The sequence below is a fragment of the Vidua macroura genome, chromosome 3, assembly GCF_024509145.1.
Source record: "Vidua macroura isolate BioBank_ID:100142 chromosome 3, ASM2450914v1, whole genome shotgun sequence".
NCBI classification, from domain to species: Eukaryota; Metazoa; Chordata; class Aves; order Passeriformes; family Viduidae; genus Vidua; species Vidua macroura.
In genome coordinates this window covers 74,806,340-74,821,212 of record NC_071573.1, presented here as the reverse complement: position 1 = coordinate 74,821,212, position 14,873 = coordinate 74,806,340, and the positions used below count along the sequence as shown (strand labels likewise).

The following is a 14,873-nucleotide window of genomic DNA, read 5'->3' as shown; positions in this document are numbered from 1 at the left end:
GCAGTGACTCAGGGAAAAGAATTCAAGTATGAAATGAAATTTGGCCCATGCTGTAAACAACTGTGAAAGCATATCTGAAGATATACCTTCCCATTTTGAAAACACAGCTTCTTAAAACCATTGTGAATGGTTTTACTTTCTTTAATAAAAGTGTAAATGGTTTTAAGAGTCAAAAGAACAAGCTTTTGAGCTGTTAATCTAAACTTAACCCACCGCTTCCTCTATCAGAGCACTAATCTGAAACAGAGTCAGAAAAATACCGTTTTTACCGTTTGAAGTTGTCCATGACAGCATACACCAACAACAGAAGGGTCATCAGCCTCCCGAAGGATGCTCAGAATTCACTAACAACATCATCTTCCTTTAAACCATGCAACAAAAGAGGTCTTCAAAAGAGTCCTGGCATCAGAAGCAGAAGTCCCCATAGAAAGCATTTTAATTCTGACAAAAGAAAATATTTTCATTAAAGTAACAATTCAGTTAAACACAAAATGTACTAGATCTGCATACTTTAAAAACCCAACATAAAATATACTATTAATTAAGGATAACAATATGGTTTACACAGCCTACACCAATACAAGTAAAACAATCAAATAAGCAGGTTTAGCAATTAGAAAAAGCTAAATGAAAGGTAAGTAACTTTACTAAAGTTTTCTGTTTACAACAGTGAAGAAACATTTATAGCTGAATGTTCTCTACAGGACACAGGAGGGCTGTATCATATTCCCTACTAATAAAGATCCTCTTACATATGCTTGTCCCATATTGAGCAGCTGCTCCATACCTGCGTGATGTAAACTGTGAGTTTTACCAACACAACGAAATGTGCAGTGTATTCTTCGATTTCCGCTGGCGCTACACAACACGCTCAGGCTATGAATTTCCATCCCCCAGCTCTACAAACTGGCCTTCTCATTAACTTGTCCATCAGCTTTACTAAGAGAGAATAAGGAGTAATGCCTGTAACCTGTTAGAGGCCAAACAGGGATGACTAAGCATGTCTCAAAATAGAATAAATGTTTCTTCAGTAGCCTGTGCTGGAGTTACCGCTTAGTTTACCACAGGATACACACTGTGGTAATCTCGGAACCAACAGATGTGACCCTTCTATTGCAGAAGACACCTCAAGTAACAACTAACACAATGCTTCCCACTGCCAGGCAGACAAACCACGTATTTTATGTTTGCAGTGGGTACAAGTGAGACCCTACTATAGCGGTTTTGAAAGCATAAGTTTAAAGTAGGGTAAATTATTAAACAAATGGAAACTTTTTAAAGTCTCTACACAGATCCACTGTGTGGGTTTTTTTTGGGTCAGTTGCTTGGTCCCATACTCAGAAACACACAGAGATGTACAAACAGCTCTCTTTTGCATGAATGTTTCCAGCAAGAAGGCACTTGTGGTAACAGGCTGCAATATTTGCCCATTTTACTCACTACAGAAAGTAAGTTTACTAATGAAGTGCTCAATTCTCACTTTCTTGCCTCTTCTATTATTGGCTTTTTGTTAAGTTTCACATGTTGATGTAGCTGTCAAGACCATGAATTACTCTTGATACTCAGTGCAGAAGGGAGTGCATAAGACATTATGCCAGATTTACTTCAAGCTCCCCTGGAATGCCAAGAACCAAGAACCAATAATGTCACATTTCCCACAAACAACCTGAGCCACCTTTCAGAAAAGATGCTGGAAAAAAAAAAATAGCACAACCCTGAACCTCTCCTCCTTAAAAATTAAAAAGAAACAACTCCAAACCAAAAGTGGTTATTTTTTCAAAGCAGAGATGCTTTGGTGTAAGATGTAAGTAAAGATTACAAATACATTCTCGTTCTGGATTTTTCCCCTCTTAAAAAGAAGATCTATTTAAAGAATATGCCAACAGACATTAAACTTCAAGAAACGTTCTGCTATCAAGCCCTGAAATCATGGCTAGATCAGCATATACACCACTTTCAAACTTAAAATTTTATTGATTAAGATGAAGACTGCTCCACAGAAAATATGACTCTACGCATCTCAATTTTAAGAATCATTCAGATGTGGTGCTCGAAGATCAGTGGGAATCACTTATCTCACATATGCAACCCACACAACTTCACATCTGCACTGCAAATTCCTCTGGCCACAGCCAGCAGCTCGTGTGGGGCTGCTGTAAAACCCAGCTGTGCTCCTAATCTAAACTTGTCCAAGAGCAGTAAAACCATCCAACAGCTCAGAGCTGTACGTTAGCTAGCTGGCCACTTTAAGCCAGGTCTAAGAAAGGAAATAACCTGAAATCATGCTGCAGGTTTTCCATTAGCAGTAATGTTAATTTGGGTCATTTGCCTTCTAGCAACTTGCTAATTTTGTAAAACCTGTAAAAATTTGAAATCCTTGACACTGACACAACTTTGTTAATTTTGGCTGGCATTAGTCAACAGGGCCAAAAGTAAGTAAGTAGGAGCAGAAAGCTTTCATGTATACTTATTAGTCTAAACAACAGAAGTGGAGGCAAATTAGTTTTAAAGAGCTAAAAACAATATCAGATATAGCAGCTTATAACAAGTAAGACAAAACTACTATAAAAGAATGATTAAATAATCATTAGGACTACAGTGCAAATAGGAATTCTTCCTCTGGCATTTTAAAAGAAGCATTAAGAATTGTGTGGAGTTAAAAAGACAAATGAAAAATTGCTTCAGAGGTTAAAGGATAATAAGCTAGTGAAAGAATTACATTAAATACAGATCAGTAGGGCCAGATGATACAAAGAGATTTTTTTCAGGAACAACCAGAAGTCAAGCTGATTTCTAATTAACAGGATTTAACTTTGCAAAAAAAAGATAAAAATGCAGACTCAGGTCTGTGCAAAGTATCAAGATAAACAGCCCTGGAGCTCATGTACATGCAAAGTTTATTACAAAAGCTCCCCCTTCCCTCAAATTGCTTGATTATTTTAAAGAGATCCACTTAGGCCCATGCAACTATGCCTTCCAAACTCTGGCTGGGTCTTTGGCCTGTTGTATATGATTAATTTTTTTTTTTTTGTACAGGCATAATTATGCTAAACTAAAGCCTAATAAAAATGTGTCTTTTTATCCTCCTCCCAAGCAGCAGCCTTCTACATCTTTTGTTTCTTTTATATCATTTGATTTCCTGTCAATACCATTAAATGGACTGAAATAGTGCTATGAAACACCAGAACCAGTTTTCAGTCTGTTCTTCTCCCCAAATCATCTTGTGTGAGTGCTGGCTTGAGGAAGGAGCAAGACTGCACAGGCCCCAAGTCAGACTAGCACAAAGGACTACCAAAATGTTACCTCTACTTTTACAAGACAGACAGGACTCCAGAAAACCCCTTTGGACTAGACCTGGAACAAAATTTTTTTAAGAGATATTTTCTTTCAAAATACATTAGAGTCCATCACATTATTTACAATATCTCCTACCCAGACTATTATTTAATTTATAACTATTTCAATTATATGGGCAAACTCTCTTTTTCTAACCCTTCTTTTCTTCATGCTATACATACAGAAAGGCTTCTAAGACTGTAATTCACTGTATTCTTTCTTCCAAGTACAGAAAACCTTGACAAAGTAAAATACCTTACAGCTCCTGTGCAGATTTCAGGAGAAAAGGCATTAATTAAGTTAAAGCATTCAAAAGCACCAGATCTCTTCAATCTATTTTGCCTCTTTTTACAGGGAGTTTTTGTATACAAATCTATTTCCTAGCTTTGAAGCAACCTATCCAATTAATGAGTCCTGTACTTGAAAAAACAGCATGAAGCTGAGTCAGGGCAGGTTTAGGCTGGGTATGAGGAAAATGTTTTTCACCCAGAGGATGGCTGGGCACTGGAGCAGGCTCTCCAGAGAAGTGGTGACAGCACCAGTCCTGTCCAAGTTGAAGAAGCATTTGGACAATGCTCTCAGGCACACGGAGTTGGAGTGTCCTGAGCAGGGCCAGAAGTTGGACTTGATGATCCTGATGGGTCCCTTCCAACTCAGGATCTTCTATGATTCCACCTATTCATTTTGGTTAGTTTGGCAAATGCAACTCCTCAATACTCATCATTTTATCCCATACAAGCAGAAACAGGACAGAGCTATTCACCAACCAGACTGCCGAGAAAAGGTGGGCAGTACACAGAAAAATACTTGAGATTTCAAAGGGCTGTGAAATGAAGGATGTCTGTGAAAACATAACAAGTATCAGACACTAGATTTAGAAAAAAAAATATGGCACATTTCATCCCTGAGCCATCCCTGGAAAAGCACATGATAGGCAAGAGTTTGTACTATTTCAAGAGAAGCAAATGTTGTACATGCTAGTCATGCATACACAAGGTTTGATTTTTAAAGCCAGTGAATTAATAATTCCTGTTTACACCAGCTTTGCTAATCTCACATTTGGGAGCAGTGAGCAGTTTTCCTTCATTTGACTATAAAAGAAACAGCAACATTGACAAATTACAAAGAATGTATAAATGACAAAAACAAGGGCTCGTATGATCTCTGAAGATAGATTAATACAATTTAATATGTGTCTCTTAGATAAAAGGCAGTAAATGGGAAATCTCTTAATTATCTTTGTACACTAATGCACAGAGGGAATACTGGATCCTTACATTACAGTCTAAAATAGAGTGCTTTTACCACAGGTTAGCATCTCTTGCTGTTAATTACCTAGATTGTACCAACATCTACACTCAACTTGTTGAAACTAGAAGCTATTATTAATTAAAAATGAATAAGCTGTTACAGTATACTTTAAACTCAGGCCCCATTTGCTGTGTTTCTTCCCATAATATATTCTGGCACTAAAACAAGCCATTTCACACACATTCTAACTAATAATTTTACTGTTTGAAAAATATTGGAATATATGGCAATTTTATCTATCTAAAATCTTGTGTTGCCTTCATGAGTACCAAAACATGCAAAATCCAAGAATTTCAGATGACTTCACTGACTGCATCCCTGCTAGGACCAGACTCACCATGTGGTTTAGCACTGAGATACAACGGAGACAAAAGTCCTTTGGCACCTATTCCACATTCAAAGTGGCCACCCTGTCTTATGGAGGTGGCTTTCCCAGATAACAGAAACTGTTTCTCAACGTGAGTAATCATCAGGCAGCCCTTTCTATTAACAGCCTAAAGTTACCAGCATTATACCACTTCATTCTGACCAACTACCCTTCCAGCTGTGGTTAAACCGTTCCCTTAATGCAATATATAAAAAAAAATAAAATTCCCCACAGTGCTTTTAAAAAGGAATTTGCGTGCATTTGTCGTATTTGTCTTTTCACTTTTCTCTTGAGATATCATACTGCCTCTCCATGCTGGCACACTCAGTATAGCATTTACTTGCCAGTCAGCTGCTTCCTCACTGCACGGATGTAGTTGGTATCTCCCACTGTCACAGAATTACTGAATCAATTGGGTTGGAAAAGGCCTCTGAGATCATCAAGTTCAACCTATGACCTAAAAGCACCAAGTCACCTAGACCACGGCACTAAGTGCCATGTTTACTTAAACACCTCCAAGGACAGTAACTCCATCACCTCCCTGGGCAGCCCGTTCCGGTGTCTAGTCACCCCTTCTGTGAAGAAATTCTTCCTCCTGGCAAACCTGAATCTCCCCTGTCACAGCTTAAGACTGTGTTCTCTCGTCCTAATCATGTCCGTTCACATCCAATTGATGTCTATTTGTCAGCCTGCACTGGTAGCAAATAACAATCCACAAGAAGTGAAGCACCCCAAAGTACACAGCTAAAAAATAAAATAAAATAGTACCGCTACTTCAGCTCCTATCCTGCTTTCTGTCGCGTTGTGATCGGGCAACTGGGTGAAGCCGTGTAAGTGCGGAACACCGCAGGGACCGAGCAGCGGCCGAAGACCCGCAGGGGAGAGGAGCACAACCCGTGCCCAGCCCTGCCCGCTTTGTCTGGTCCCAGCACTGTTCCTCCCCTCCTCCCTGCTCCATCCCATCCCGACTCCTTCCCACTCCTTGGGCCACCGCGCTCTCTACCGGCAGGGGTAGCTCCCTTCCCCAGGGGGGCAGTTCCCTTCCCCGGGACGCAGCTCCCGCCGAGGCCTAGGGACAGCGGCGGGCAGATGCGAGCGGGACTGCCCGGTGCCACCGCTGCCTTCCGCGTCCCCTCCCTGACAGCAGCACCGGCCAGGCCTGGCCCCGCCAGCGTCCCCTGGGTGGGCGGACGGGGAGCGCACACCCGCGGCCGCCCGCACCCGCCGCGCAGGGCCGGCCCCGCACCGGGGCTGCCGCAGGGCCCGGCGCTGCGGCCCCCCCGCGCCCGCCCGGCAGCGCCGCCGCCGCCACCCTACCCCGTCCGGAGGGCGGAGCTGCCCGGGCCACCGGAGCCGCCGCCGCGCCGGGCGCCGCCGGAAGCACCGCGCACGGAGGGCGGCGGGGGCGGGAACCGGGGGAAGCGGCGCGGCGGGGGCGGGGCCGCCGGCTGCGCCTGCCCGAGCCCCGGCGTGGGGCGGGCCCGCGCGGGCCCGGCGGGCAGCGGGCGTGGAGGGTTGGCTCTGGGGTAGGAGAGTCCTGGAATGACAAGGGTTGGAAGGGCCCTTAAAGATGATCAAGCCCCAACCCCGCTGCCATGGGTAGGGACCCCCAGCAGTAGACCAAAGCTCCATCCAAGCTGGCGTTGAGCAATGTCAGGGATGGGGCATCCACAGCTTCTCTGGGCAACCTGTTCCAGTGTCTCATTGTCCTCACAGTTAAGAATTTCTTCCTGATGTCTTAAGATAAATTTCGCCTCTTTCAGTTTGTACCCTTTACTCCTTGTCATGTCACAATAAGGACGGATGCAGAGTCACTCCAGCTTCCCTGTCGGCCCCTTCAGATACTGGAAGGTTGCCATGAGGTCTACACGAAACCCTCTGTTCTCCAGGCTGAACAGCCCCAACTTGCTCAGCATTGTTAGGGGGGATGCTCTAGTCTGGACTTGCTTCAAAACTTTCATGTCCTCCTTACTCTGGGCACACCGCAACTGTACGCAGAACTGCAGGTGGGATCTCAGCAGAGCAGAGTAGATGGGGAAAATCACCCCCCTAACCCTGCTGGCCACGCTGCTTTTGCTGCAGCCCAGGACTCCATTGATTTTCTGGACTATGAGTGCACACTGCTGGCTCGTGTTGAGTTTTTCACCAGCCATCACACCTAAGTCTTTCTCCACAGTGTGGCTCTCAGTCACTTCTCCTCCCAACATGTAGGTGTGCCCGGGATTGCCACAGTCTGGGTGCAGGACCTCGCACTTTACTTTGTTGAACTTCATGAGGTTCACACCAGCCCACCTGTCAAGTGTGCCAGGGGCCCTCTGGAGGGCATCCCTTCCCTCCAAGGTGTTGAATTATTGCCGTGTTGCGGTTTGTGACTCAGGCCCACTCTGCTTTGTGTCCTGTTACCTCTGCAGACATGAGGGCCATGGTGAGGTGAGTGCCGTGAGCCCACCCACTCATGATGAGCCCCAGCTTGGCTTCTCACAGAGCTTTTTACCAGGCAGTGTGTCTTGCCCTAGACCCAGGCCAGCTGGGTTATGTATTCAATGTCATGTTTGAGTTCCTAGCATGTCATAAGGGCAGCCCTGTTTTTAATTGATCTTAACAAGTACTTACTCCAGCACACTGTGGTGTCTCTTGGGTTGCTACCTGTGTATTGCAAAGGAAGTGCCATATAATTTAATGTGGTGCATGAGTGCTTTCTCTCCCAACCACCCCTTCCAGTCAGAGCTTCTGCCATGATCACTAAAATTGCTGTTACTCCATCTGGTCTCCTCAGGTCTCCAGCAAGGCTCCATGTTAGATGGTACCTGGGTTTGTTCAGTTGCAGTAGAAAATAAAATTGCTGACTTGTCCTAGGTGGTCAAATATAATTCTAAAAATCCAGAAAATGTGCAAATAATTGCTATGTAAGGTGTTTTTTGTATAATGCTTTAATATAAATTCTATGCATTTATAATAAATTCCAAATACAGAAATCTGCAAGTTTAGGATAGAATAAATTTTGGTTGGTAACTGCAGTGGCAGACAAGCCACGACACAACTCTGATTTCCACAAGAGACTTGCCAGGATGACCAGCTTATAGGTGATTCATACACCTGCATGCACCTGTGTGCACACATCCAGAAATGCACATATATACACACATGTTTTATGTGCCTCAGACATCACTGTACTGTTTTAAAATAACAATTTAAGCCCCAAATTTTAAGGCAATGCTTCTATGGAAGAGGATGCTAGACTCTTCAGGTTTCAGTGATAGTTTTGACCTCATGTATCCTCGCCTCAATCCTATGCAAGCTATAAGAATATTTATAAAGGTGTTTTCAATAATCACCTTCCCAGGGAGTGTCCAACTCAGAATTTGAATTTTTAACACAAAATAAAATTGGAAACAAGACTATGAATAAGTTTGATGAGTCAGAAAATAGGTTAGGCATGAGAATGAATTTTTGTCATTTATTTTGTTTATGTTATTGCTTTCATTTAAGATTTTGTACCTCTCATGCTATCCTCCCTTTTCAAATTAAGTGAAGAGAGAGGAAACACTTGGAAGGCACAATTTATCTAACCCATTTAATTGGTTAATGTAACAAATTATCTAACCCCTTCTATTAGCATTCAATCACCTAAGAAGAGGAACGTAAAAATTTCTATTTCTGTCTATTATTGGCTATAAAGAGAAAGCAAGCAAGAGATATCTGTACAGAAGTCTGTGTTTGACCAAATCATTCCTATCCTTTGTTTATTTTAATACTGTATGTAGGTTGAATTCTGTATCAGTGCAAAATGCAGATGAATATGAAAAGTTTTTCTCTCAGTCCACTCATCTGCCAGCTCACAGAGTCTGGAACAGATTGCTCTTAAATTTAGCATTGTCAAAGTTCTCTGTTTGGTCTAGTCTGCTGGGCTTATTCTATAAATCACAGGGAGACATGGATACCTCCAGGTGATCCAGCATATCCCCTTCACTCCTATGATAGGTGCCTAAGGGGCACAGAAGTTGTCACTGTTTGGAGGTACATCTCTCTTCACTTTGCATAGACCATCCTCAAGCTTCCAGAAAGAAAATAGGATGTGCTATGTATGAACACATCCTTAACAAGCTAGAGAAATTGCAAAACCAACTCTATCGTTATTCACAAAGGCTTCCCAATGACATGTAGCATTTTAAAACTGCAGAAAGACTAGTATTTATTGAAGGAGATAGAGGACATTGGGTGACAGTGTCCTTTTTGTCTAGGTTGCTGTCTTGAAGTCATGCTATGTGCATTCAAGATGTGCTCCAAATTACTGTCAAATTGTCATTCCACAGCCTTTGCAAAAATCAGTTGATGATCTGTTTTTATTCAACAGTTATCCACATCTGGAGCTGACAGATAATTTCCAGTGAGCTATGGCACATGAACACTTTATACATATTTCTATATCCACATCAGCAGTAAAACTAGGCATAGAATATGTCCCAGAAGTAGTCCACTGTGTTGAAAGGAAATACACTGGTAGAGCAGTACTGGAAACCTTCTGTTTGTAATATAAGAGTGATGCTTGGCTTCCCTGTGCTAATCAAACTTTGTAATCACCAAATTCATGTCGTAACAGCATCCTGCTTCTCCTTCCAAGTTTTTCTCATTATTATAAGCAGTGGTATGTCATGAGGGGAAATCTTAACTGAAGTCAGTAGGAATATTGTTGTTTCAAAAACAGGCATAGAGCATGGAAAGACCATGCAAGTGGCATGGATAAAAAATTATGTCTGTTTCTATACCAGAGGCACATAAAGGAGTGATATGACTGGTGACGTTTTGATTACTTTTTGCTCCCAAGACAAGTGACTAGGCCTTGAGTCCACAGTCAGGTACTTCAACTCATCCCAAAGCACCATTGTGATAACCTATTAAAATGTCTAGAGGGAAACTTTCCACAGGAGGAGGTAAAGATCCCACACACCAGCTATTGGTCGTTAGAGGTCAAAGGCTCATTTATATTCTGCACTCACAAAAGATGTCCAGATCCACTTTTCCAGGCAAAGTGGTTGTTGGAAAAGCATACGTAGCAGAGGGATTTATAGTGAGAACAAAGAATCTGCTGATGAAGCAGTGGGGCTTACCTGAGCCTCGTGCAAACACTTACAAGACAACTCCCACTGGAAATAGGTAACAGTTTAGTTAAGTTTGCAAACAAGGGAACCTGTGTTGTTATTTCTAACATATCATTTGAGAAAACGTTTTGTAAGTAAACAATTCATGCAGGAAATTAGCTGACTTTTAAGTCACCAGGTCCTGCTCCCAGCCGGGAGCTGATCTGAATTTTGTTATCACTTTGCAAAGCTTTGTATATTAAAGTGTTAAACTGAACCCTAAAAATAATGAAATCATTTTAATCAGTGAGTTATTTTTAATACAACAAACTTAGCCAAGTGCTAACTGCAAAGCAGCACTGAGTGCTTATGCATAACACCATTGCCACTGGTGTGAATTGTTCTTTCTGGCTTCCTCTGCATCCCAGGATATTAACCCAGCATGGAAAGCATCTCACTGCCTTTTGGATCAGCATTACTGCTTTTTGATATGTGAAATTACATCTATTCTTTGAAATGGAAGAGAAAGTGTATACTAAGTCAATGAGACTGAGTAAGTTTGTGGGTGTTCCCATGAGCCAGGCCTAACAATTCTTTGGCTGTTATGTTAGCTGGAACTCTTTTTTCAAAAGGAAATTTTTCATACCCTGTGGGTTTTTTTCCCATGTAACAATATTTTGTGTAGCATTCTCTCTTTCTCTGCTATATTCTATGAAAATGACATATTGTGTAGTTGATCATATTTACTGCATTATCTTTATCTTCTTGTATTTTATCAAAAGATAGAAGAATGTGCCACAGTACAAGTATGTGCTTAAATTTTATATGCTGTTAAACAACTGCTGTGTTTTGTCTGTTTCTCTGCTGCTTGTTACTAGTCCTTGGTAGATCACATAGAATTTAGGATGTAGATTCATTGAGCAAGGGTGATGTCTTGCTTTGTCTCCCATAAAATCCCTAGTAATATATTTTATATATTTATAAATTATATGACAGTATCAGATTCAGCATTTGAATGCTAAGCACTGCCTTTATTGTGTAAATACTCCACATGATATGTAATTAAGCTTTAAGAAAAAAGCGTAAAGAGTGAGAAAATCCTGATTTATCAAAATACAGTATTACCTGGACATATCGTGGTCAGACATCTTTCTTCTTTCCTTTTTGTCTTTTTGCAGAAATATGACCAGTAATCTGAAAGCCTGGAAAGGATGTGCTGACTGAAGTCTTTATGAGATTTTTAATGAGGATTAGGGAATCTGAGATAGCAAAATCTACTGTGTACAAGGAGGTTGTTGTGCAAGAATCTTCATACAAATTTCAGACCAGAATCCTTTGTCAGCAACAGTAGGATCCAGTAAGGATAGTATGCTAATTTTAACGAGCAATAGGCTTCATATAGGGATCTAAAGAGACAGAGATAGATATAATCTTATTAAGCTTTTGTGTTGACACTGCACAGCTTGTTCCTGCATTCAATTGAAATTTAAGAGCAGGGCTGTAAAACCTATACAACATTTTAGGAAGATATACAGTAACGTTGAAACCTGAATAACAATTGAAAGAATAAATAGGAAATTCCCTTAGCCCTTGGGCTACCACCATTTTTCTCTTCCAGCAGACAAGTAAATGCTCTAGGTGTCTATGCCATAAAAAATTTTCCCAGAGGCAATTCTGGCAAAACACCTACTTTCTTCAAACCAGACCTGCTGCTTTAACCTTCTGAATGTCAAATTTCTAAAAGTAACTGCTTCTGGTGCACTGCTGGCTGTTTCTAGTCTAGGCTTTCCTTGCAGCCTGCTAGCAGTGCGGAGAGGTATCACAGGCAGGTACACTCAAGGAACAGTGACAATTGATTCCTTCCTTATAACAAGAGAGCTGTAAGGTACATTTAAACAATGTTTCATTGTCATTTCATGATGAAAAGAAAGTTCTAACAATTAGAAGGACAATTAGTGTTTTATCAGACTTATGATATTGATTGGTAGTAATTGTTAATCAGCTCAAGTATCATTTATCATGCCATTAATTTTTCTGTAGAAATTTATCAGTGATTTAATATTTTAATGTATAATGACTGTATGAACTGTCTGGCAGCAAGGAGCAGAGGATGGGTAGCTTTGAGATAGATGTGTATAATGTCCACATTGCATTTTTCAGCACAAAAACCAGGGGAATAGTTACAGCTGCAGTGCAGTACTTCAGTGTTTGCACATCTGAGTCATATTGATCTCAACAGAGATATGTCATTTAGCCTCACAAAAAGGCATTGTCATCCTCTCATCAAGCATCACATAACTATTTTAAACTCTCTACAATATGTTCATATGACCAGAGATATTTTTATAGGTCAGCTGTGTTCCATGGCTACAAAACAGACTGTGGCTCATCCATTGCTGCCACATTTCACAGTGGCATGATCAGTCAGATCAGAGCTCAGCAGAGCTGAAGACTTACGGATGCTAAACAGTAAGATGATTCCACCAAGGGCTTACAAACCTGGAAAGCATTGAAAAGTACTGTGAAGTTCCTACTGCTGTTCAAATTGGATCAATGTTAGCCTTGTTATCAGCAGCACTGAGTGCAGAAGCTGGAGGTGGTTCTTTTCAACTGATGTCTTAAGCTTCTGATACGATACATCAGATGGGCAGAAGTTTTCTTTCAGAAAGAGCATGTGCATCTACAGATGCAGAAAAGCTGCTTTCAGCCATGTAAATATGCCAACAGTAAAGCCATATGCTTATTTAGTATCTTTTTCCATTGCTAGGGATACCACATGTATGAAAAGTGAAATTGATGGATCAAAAGACAATATAAGAAAAGTTAAGGTTATAGTGCTTGCTGCATTTTATTAAAAAAGAAAGATGAGGAAATATACAAAGCACTTTGAAAAGCTTATTTTGTGATGGAACAGTTCAGAATATATATTAGAATTCAGCATCCTAATTTGTTGCTTTTTTTAAAAACAAAATTATTCCTGAATTTTAGTGAAGGAAAGTCTGGAAGGTCTAAACATAAGCAAGCTTTAAAAAGTCATGGGAAATCTACCACAGCTTGGGGAGTTAATGACCTAATGACCTCTTGGTTAACCTAATGAGTCCTCTTCAACAAGCAAGGGCACAGAAAAGGAAGCTATCTTCTCAAAGAGATAAGGTCAATTTGCCAGCAGAAATTATCCTCCTCTCAGAGCTGAGGATAAATGGTTTCCGGTTGTCCATCTGAGCTTGTCATTCAAGCATTTTTCCAGATTGTAGAGAAAACTAGGGAAATGGATTGAGAAAGAGGGCTCATCTTGCTAGGGCAGGTGTGTAAAGCTGGCAAGAAGTCTCTAGTTCTGATCTTTGTCCTTTTTGTCTCTGGCAGATAATGTGTAAGTAAAGGAACTGACACTTCCCTAAATACATAAGCTTTTAGCAGCCGATTTCAGGAAAGACTTAATGCACTTCAGCTTTTAACTAGAAGCGTCTACCCACTTTCTTTTCCCTGCTATACAAACAGCTAAAACATATGCTGTGCATGTGTGCTTGTAAATTCTATATGTGTAGACACACTCAGGAAACACTTCTGATCTCCTTAATTTGTGAAGGTCCCTTAAGTGTGGATACGGTACAAATACAAAATAGCACAGCCAAATGTTTGACCCAAGCATTCTCTGCTTAGTAATGAACTTGCTAAAAAACAACTTGACTAAGTTGCTTCTGAAGTATGCATGGATACCATGTTGGCATTCAAATGACCAGAATATAAAAGCCATATATTCTGGGGTCTGGGGTTTTTCCATTCTTGGCTAATAATTATATTGGAATTTTCTACCTTAGCAGGCTGGATGCTCTATTTCCATCTTACAACTGGTTAGAAACAAGCAAGCTGTTAGTAACAAGTAAATTGTGTCAGTTTATTTAGGTATCTCCTTCTATTTTGCAACATTTTAACTTTTGAAATTGTCATATTTTCTTGCAAAAATTTGGCTGGTTTCCCTAATTGATAAAATAGGTTCATGATCTAGGTAATATTTATAAGTAGAGGGTTAATGGGAGGCAACATGAAGTCATATTAGTACACAGAGGAATCATAATGGGCAGAATGCCTACATATAAGTTCTCCATTCAAGACTGCCAGGAAGAAATACAGGAAAGGAGGAATAAATGCTAGCTGATCCCAAACAAGAAGAACTAGGCATCATTTTAAAATAATTCCTTTTCTACATCCACACTTCATGATTGCTTTGGAGAGGTCTTATAGCATAATGGGAGGTGATGGTTGCCAGCTATAAAATTACCAGCACTGAGAAATTTAAAGACCACAGGTATGTTCAGGCTGAGTCAAACACAACAGGGTCACACACTCTTAAACCTGCGTGGTCTCTGATTTTATCAGCTCTGGATTGATTCCTGATGTGTTAATGAAGACCCAGATACAGTTTTCTTTATCAGCTTGTTACTTGTTACTTAATCACTAAACAAGATTTCATTTTTTGAACTATTGCATCTGATACCTCAATTATTCATCCTGGGAATTAATGTACAATTAGCATGAATTCGTGCTCTCATGGAAATCAATGGTTGTGTTAATTTGGATGCAATTGTTGAAAGAATTCTGAATAATGAAAAGGCTGATAATAATATCTTTGTATTGGACACAGCTCAGACTGTATAAGGAACAATTTTTTAAATGTAGAAATATCTTCACAGTTTGTTTTATTTGTTCCATTGTCCCTTCAGTTTCAGGCTATTAGGTGCATGTGCCAATGACTTCCCCTAATTATGACCATTCAATAGTTT

General features: G+C 40.7%; 1 protein-coding gene across 1 annotated transcript in view; it reads right to left on the bottom strand.

The window, feature by feature from the left end:
* The window catches only part of FBXL4 (F-box and leucine rich repeat protein 4), a 58,529-nt gene extending 52,173 nt beyond the window's left edge, over window positions 1-6,356 (bottom strand). Inside the window, exons 1-2 of the mRNA XM_053973738.1 lie at window positions 6,332-6,356; window positions 270-441 (exon numbers count right to left, since the gene is read on the bottom strand). The gene's annotated coding sequence lies outside the window, so the exon portion shown is untranslated. The remainder of the gene's footprint in view (window positions 1-269; window positions 442-6,331) is intronic.
* Window positions 6,357-14,873: the final 8,517 nt, after the last annotated feature.